The sequence below is a fragment of the Engystomops pustulosus genome, unplaced genomic scaffold (assembly GCF_040894005.1).
Source record: "Engystomops pustulosus unplaced genomic scaffold, aEngPut4.maternal MAT_SCAFFOLD_433, whole genome shotgun sequence".
NCBI lineage: Eukaryota > Metazoa > Chordata > Amphibia > Anura > Leptodactylidae > Engystomops > Engystomops pustulosus.
In genome coordinates, this window is record NW_027285312.1 from 900 (window position 1) to 7,500 (window position 6,601).

The window sequence follows — 6,601 nt, forward strand, 5'->3', positions numbered from 1 at the left end:
GCGAAGTGGCTTCTCCCGCTGACTTGCCCCTTTGGAAGTAGGAGCTCCTACTTCCATGGGCATTATTCCTCCCCGGGACCTACTGCCAAGTGTGGCCGGGGGACAGTGACACTTGGCCGGGTAGGCGAAGTGGCTTCTCCCGCTGACTTGACCCTTTGGAAGTAGGAGCTCCTACTTCCATGGGCATTATTCCTCCCCGGGACCTCCTGCCAAGTGTGGCCGGGGAACAGTGACTCTTGGCCGGATAGGCCAAGTGGCTTCTCCCGCTGACTTGCCCCTTTGGAAGTAGGAGCTCCTACTTCCATGGGCATTATTCCTCCCCGGGACCTACAGCCAAGTGTGGCCGGGGAACAGTGACTCTTTGCCGGATAGGCCAAGTGGCTTCTCCCGCTGACTTGCCCCTTTGGAAGTAGGAGCTCCTACTTCCATGGGCATTATTCCTCCCCTCGACCTACAGCCAAGTGTGGCCGGGGAACAGTGACTCTTTGCCGGATAGGCCAAGTGGCTTCTCCCGCTGACTTGCCCCTTTGGAGGTAGTAGCTCCTACTTCCATGGGCATTATTCCTCCCCGGGACATACTGCCAAGTGTGGCCGGGGAACAGTGACTCTTTGCCGGATAGGCCAAGTGGCTTCTCCCGCTGACTTGCCCCTTTGGAGGTAGTAGCTCCTACTTCCATGGGCATTATTCCTCCCCGGGACCTACAGCCAAGAGTGGCCGGGGAACAGTGACTCTTGGCCGGATAGGCCAAGTGGCTTCTCCCGCTGACTTGCCCCTTTGGAAGTAGGAGCTCCTACTTCCATGGGCATTATTCCTCCCCGGGACCTACTGCCAAGTGTGGCCGGGGAACAGTGACTCTTGGCCGGATAGGCCAAGTGGCTTCTCCCGCTGACTTGCCCCTATGGAAGTAGGAGCTCTTACTTCCATGGGCAGTATACCACTCGGGGACTTAGAGCCAAGTGTCTTCACCCTTTGGAGGTAGTAGCTCCTACTTCCATGGGCATTATTCCTCCCCGGGACATACTGCAAATTGTGGCCGGGGAACAGTGACTCTTGGCCGGATAAGCCAAGTGGCTTCTCCCGCTGACTTGCCCCTTTGAAGGTAGTAGCTCCTACTTCCATGGGCATTATTCCTCCCCGGGACCTACAGCCAAGAGTGGCCGGGGAACAGTGACTCTTGGCCGGATAGGCCAAGTGGCTTCTCCCGCTGACTTGCCCCTTTGGAAGTAGGAGCTCTCACTTCCATGGGCAGTATACCTCTCGGGGACTTAGAGCCAAGTGTCTTCGCCCTTTGGAGGTAGGAGCTCTTACTTCCATGGGCATTATTCCTCTCCGGGACTTACAGCCAAGTGTGGCCGGGGAACAGTGACACTTGGCCGGGTAGGCCAAGTGGCTGCTCCCGCTGACTTGCCCCTTTTGAAGTAGGAGCTCCTACTTCCATGGGCATTATTCCACCCCGGGACCTACAGCCAAGTGTGGACGGGGGACAGTGACATGTGGCCGGATAGGCCAAGTGGCTTCTCCCGCTGACTTGCCCCTTTGGAAGTAGGAGCTCCTACTTCCATGGGCATTATTCCTCCCCGGGACCTACTGCCAAGTGTGGCCGGGGAACAGTGACTCTTGGCCGGGTAGGCCAAGTGGCTTCTCCCGCTGACTTGCCCCTTTGGAAGTAGGAGCTCCTACTTCCATGGGCATTATTCCTCTCCGGGACCTACTGCCAAGTGTGGCCGGGGAACAGTGACTCTTGGCCGGATAGGCCAAGTGGCTTCTCCCGCTGACTTGCCCCTTTGGAAGTAGGAGCTCTTACTCCCATGGGCAGTATACCTCTCGGGGACTTAGAGCCAAGTGTCTTCACCCTTTGGAGGTAGTAGCTCCTACTTCCATGGGCATTATTCCTCCCCGGGACCTACTGCCAAGTGTGGCCGGGGAACAGTGACTCTTGGCCGGATAGGCCAAGTGGCTCTTCTCCCGCTGACTTGCCCCTTTGGAAGTAGGAGCTCCTACTTCCATGGGCATTATTCCTCCCCGGGACCTACAGCCAAGTGTGGCCGGGGAACAGTGACTCTTGGCCGGATAGGCCAAGTGGCTTCTCCCGCTGACTTGCCCCTTTGGAAGTAGGAGCTCTTACTTCCATGGGCATTATACCTCTCGGGGACTTAGAGCCAAGTGTCTTCACCCTTTGGAGGTAGGAGCTCCTACTTCCATGGGCATTATTCCTCCCCGGGACCTACTGCCAAGTGTGGCCGGGGAACAGTGACTCTTGGCCGGATAGGCCAAGTGGCTTCTCCCGCTGACTTGCCCCTATTGAAGTAGGAGCTCTTACTTCCATGGGCATTATTCCTCCCCGGGACCTACTGCCAAGTGTGGCCGGGGAACAGTGACTCTTGGCCGGATAGGCCAAGTGGCTTCTCCCGCTGACTTGCCCCTTTGGAAGTAGGAGCTCTTACTTCCATGGGCATTATTCCTCCCCGGGACCTACTGCCAAGTGTGGCCGGGGAACAGTGACTCTTGGCCGGATAGGCCAAGTGGCTTCTCCCGCCGACTTGCCCCTTTGGAAGTAGGAGCTCCCACTTCCATGGGCATTATTCCTCCCCGGGACATACTGCCAAGTGTGGCCGGGGAACAGTGACTCTTGGCCGGATAGTCCAAGTGGCTTCTCCCGCTGACTTGCCCCTTTGGAAGTAGGAGCTCCTACTTCCATGGGCATTATTCCTCCCCGGGACCTACAGCCAAGAGTGGCCGGGGGACAGTGACATGTGGCCGGATAGGCCAAGTGGCTTCTCCCGCTGACTTGCCCCTTTGGAAGTAGGAGCTCCTACTTCCATGGGCATTATTCCTCCCCGGGACCTACTGCCAAGTGTGGCCGGGGAACAGTGACTCTTGGCCGGATAGGCCAAGTGGCTTCTCCCGCTGACTTGCCCCTATGGAAGTAGGAGCTCTTACTTCCATGGGCATTATTCCTCCCCGGGACCTACTGCCAAGTGTGGCCGGGGAACAGTGACTCTTGGCCGGATAGGCCAAGTGGCTTCTCCCGCTGACTTGCCCCTTTGGAAGTAGGAGCTCTCACTTCCATGGGCAGTATACCTCTCGGGGACTTAGAGCCAAGTGTCTTCACCCTTTGGAGGTAGGAGCTCTTACTTCCATGGGCATTATTCCTCTCCGGGACCTACAGCCAAGTGTGGCCGGGGAACAGTGACACTTGGCCGGATAGGCCAAGTGGCTGCTCCCGCTGACTTGCCCCTTTGGAAGTAGGAGCTCCTACTTCCATGGGCATTATTCCACCCCGGGACCTACAGCCAAGTGTGGCCGGGGGACAGTGACATGTGGCCGGATAGGCCAAGTGGCTTCTCCCGCTGACTTGCCCCTTTGGAAGTAGGAGCTCCTACTTCCATGGGCATTATTCCTCCCCGGGACCTACTGCCAAGTGTGGCCGGGGAACAGTGACTCTTGGCCGGGTAGGCCAAGTGGCTTCTCCCGCTGACTTGCCCCTTTGGAAGTAGGAGCTCCTACTTCCATGGGCATTATTCCTCCCCGGGACCTACTGCCAAGTGTGGCCGGGGAACAGTGACTCTTGGCCGGGTAGGCCAAGTGGCTTCTCCCGCTGACTTGCCCCTTTGGAAGTAGGAGCTCTTACTCCCATGGGCAGTATACCTCTCGGGGACTTAGAGCCAAGTGTCTTCACCCTTTGGAGGTAGTAGCTCCTACTTCCATGGGCATTATTCCTCCCCGGGACCTACTGCCAAGTGTAGCCGGGGAACAGTGACTCTTGGCCGGATAGAACTAGTGGCTTCTCCCGCTGACTTGCCCCTTTGGAAGTAGGAGCTCCTACTTCCATGGGCATTATTCCTCCCCGGGACCTACTGCCAAGAGTGGCCGGGGAACAGTGACTCTTGGCCGGATAGGCCAAGTGGCTTCTCCCGCTGACTTGCCCCTTTGGAAGTAGGAGCTCCTACTTCCATGGGCATTATTCCTCCCCGGGACCTACTGCCAAGTAAGGCCGGGGAACAGTGACTCTTGGCCGGATAGAACTAGTGGCTTCTTCCGCTGACTTGCCCCTTTGGAAGTAGGAGCTCCTACTTCCATGGGCATTATTCCTCCCCGGGACCTACAGCCAAGCTTGGCCGGGGGACAGTGACATGTGGCCGGATAGGCCAAGTGGCTTCTCCCGCTGACTTGCCCCTTTGGAGGTAGGAGCTCTTACTTCCATGGGCATTATTCCTCTCCGGGACCTACAGCCAAGTGTGGCCGGGGAACAGTGAAACTTGGCCGAATAGGCCAAGTGGCTGCTCCCGCTGACTTGCCCCTTTGGAAGTAGGAGCTCCTACTTCCATGGGCATTATTCCTCCCCGGGACCTATAGCCAAGTGTGGCCGGGGGACGGTGACATGTGGCCGGATAGGCCGAGCGGCTTCTCCCGCTGACGTCATCGCTTTGGAAGTAGGAGCTCCTACTTCCATGGGCTTGTTCCTCCCCGGGACTTGCCGCCAAGTCTGGCCGGGGGACAGTGACATGTGGCCGGATAGGCCAACTGGCTGCTCCCGCTGAGCCCCTACTTCCATGGGCTTGTTCGTCCCCCGGGACTTGCCGCCAAGTCTGGCCGGGGAACAGTGACATGCCGCCGGATACGGCCGAGCGGCTGCTCCCGCTGACGTCATCGCTTTGGAAGTAGGAGCTCCTACTTCCATGGGCTTGTTCCTCCCCGGGACTTGCCGCCAAGTCTGGCCGGGGGACAGTGACATGTGGCCGGATAGGCCAACTGGCTGCTCCCGCTGAGCCCCTACTTCCATGGGCTTGTTCGTCCCCGGGACTTGCCGCCAAGTCTGGCCGGGGAACAGTGACATGCCGCCGGATACGGCCGAGCGGCTGCTCCCGCTGACGTCATCACTTTGGAAGTCGGAGCTCCTACTTCCATGGGCTTGTTCCTCCCCGGGACTTGCCGCCAAGTCTGGCCGGGGGACAGTGACATGTGGCCGGATAGGCCAACTGGCTGCTCCCGCTGAGCCCCTACTTCCATGGGCTTGTTCGTCCCCGGGACTTGCCGCCAAGTCTGGCCGGGGAACAGTGACATGCCGCCGGATACGGCCGAGCGGCTGCTCCCGCTGACGTCATCACTTTGGAAGTCGGAGCTCCTACTTCCATGGGCTTGTTCCTCCCCGGGACTTGCCGCCAAGTCTGGCCGGGGGACAGTGACATGTGGCCGGATAGGCCAACTGGCTGCTCCCGCTGAGCCCCTACTTCCATGGGCTTGTTCGTCCCCGGGACTTGCCGCCAAGTCTGGCCGGGGAACAGTGACATGCCGCCGGATACGGCCGAGCGGCTGCTCCCGCTGACGTCATCACTTTGGAAGTCGGAGCTCCTACTTCCATGGGCTTGTTCCTCCCCGGGACTTGCCGCCAAGTCTGGCCGGGGGACAGTGACATGTGGCCGGATAGGCCAACTGGCTGCTCCCGCTGAGCCCCTACTTCCATGGGCTTGTTCGTCCCCGGGACTTGCCGCCAAGTCTGGCCGGGGAACAGTGACATGCCGCCGGATACGGCCGAGCGGCTGCTCCCGCTGACGTCATCACTTTGGAAGTCGGAGCTCCTACTTCCATGGGCTTGTTCCTCCCCGGGACTTGCCGCCAAGTCTGGCCGGGGGACAGTGACATGTGGCCGGATAGGCCAACTGGCTGCTCCCGCTGAGCCCCTACTTCCATGGGCTTGTTCGTCCCCGGGACTTGCCGCCAAGTCTGGCCGGGGAACAGTGACATGCCGCCGGATACGGCCGAGCGGCTGCTCCCGCTGACGTCATCACTTTGGAAGTCGGAGCTCCTACTTCCATGGGCTTGTTCCTCCCCGGGACTTGCCGCCAAGTCTGGCCGGGGGACAGTGACATGTGGCCGGATAGGCCAACTGGCTGCTCCCGCTGAGCCCCTACTTCCATGGGCTTGTTCGTCCCCGGGACTTGCCGCCAAGTCTGGCCGGGGAACAGTGACATGCCGCCGGATACGGCCGAGCGGCTGCTCCCGCTGACGTCATCACTTTGGAAGTCGGAGCTCCTACTTCCATGGGCTTGTTCCTCCCCGGGACTTGCCGCCAAGTCTGGCCGGGGGACAGTGACATGTGGCCGGATAGGCCAACTGGCTGCTCCCGCTGAGCCCCTACTTCCATGGGCTTGTTCGTCCCCGGGACTTGCCGCCAAGTCTGGCCGGGGAACAGTGACATGCCGCCGGATACGGCCGAGCGGCTGCTCCCGCTGACGTCATCACTTCGGAAGTCCATGCACGGGGCAAGGCTCGCACTCCAGGCGAGAACCAGCTCTGCGGGGCCGGCGGCGCGTGCTTGGCTGAACCCCCGTGACCAACGGGGGCTAGACGTCGGAGGCATGCCCGCAGAGGTGCACCCCTCGCCGGCCACACTCTCTGACATCCTCCGGCCTCTGCTCCGCGCCTACGTTCTACGCGGCTTATGTCTGCCACTGCACGGCACTCTATGTATGCTCTGCATCACTCGCCGCCCTTGCCCAATGATCCATGACTTTATGCTTTGTGTGCTGCCCGCGGGCCTGCTGGCTCTCGCCAATGACGGAGGCACACTGCTCTCTCCGGCTCTCGCTCTCGGGGCAT